Below are 1,191 nucleotides of genomic sequence, written 5' to 3' on the forward strand. Positions count from 1 at the left end.
TTGCGGAAAGGGCGACATAGTTGAAATAGTGTCAGCTATAACCACGTTGCCACTACACATTGCTGGCAAACATAATTGAACCAAACATTGTGAGAACATGGCTATGCATAACACCACCGTGTAGTGCTATTTAATTGTAATTGTGTTCGAGTGTGACCCCAAATGCAGGCAACTGTGTCCGAAGCACTTGCAAATTTACCATACTTTTATTCCAAATAGCAACTTTAAGGAAGCATGTCACCAATCGTCCGATGCCACCTAATTCCTCCCTTCCCTCTGTTCTTTCTTCAACTTACCCTACTTACCTACCCCACGATTAATGTGCAAGTGAGGGAGCTCATAAAAGCATTTATTCATCTTGATGATTAAAATGGCTATATGCAATGACGCAATGAAAGGAGATAAAGATGGACCAATGGACGAGCAGCTAAATGACTGAATGAATGAACAAATGTGTGAAAAAGAGATTCAATGCATGAGTGAATGCAGAAGGAACGAATAAGGAATAATCGGACAAAAGTATGCAGCAGCCATCACCACATCGTCAGTCCCTTCTTCTACTTTGCAACATTCACTCGCCATTTGGTCATCTGGACTAGTGTGTGATTCCTTGTTTTCTGCCTCTCCTCCTCCTATATTTTCATCTGCTTCATATTTTTGAGCTTTTCTTTCTTACACTTTCACCTGTTCATTCGCACTACGTGATCGCACTCACCTGCATCCACATCATTTAAATATGCCCTCCTCGAATACATGGTGATTTATAACACATCTTACAACTTCACTTTTTTTTCTTATGTTCATTTAAACACCTTACTTGCATTCAATGAGTAAAGACGAAATGTTTGATATGCGAGGAAACCTCATTGACGACTGGTAGGGAGATGTTGTAGCACAACAGAGATGGACATGGTCTTTGTAAAGTCGTCGCAGATTTGGACAAATTTGAATCGCAACTTTGAATTCGATTTGGCAACCGGTGACATTTGCAGGAGGATTGTGAGTGCCTAAGTAAAAGATTGCATTAATGAACATCAAATAAGTGATTAATGTGTACTTCTCTCTACGAACTACTAGAATCATGTCTTCGGTTTGGAAATGTTGGCAATAAGCCCATGTTCACTTCACACAACATCCATTCGCTTCACATTTGATCCCGCAATTCCACACTCATTGACATCTAGACTTGTG

Source organism: Echinococcus granulosus (assembly GCF_000524195.1).
Source record: "Echinococcus granulosus chromosome Unknown EG_S00098, whole genome shotgun sequence".
Classification (NCBI taxonomy): Eukaryota; Metazoa; Platyhelminthes; class Cestoda; order Cyclophyllidea; family Taeniidae; genus Echinococcus; species Echinococcus granulosus.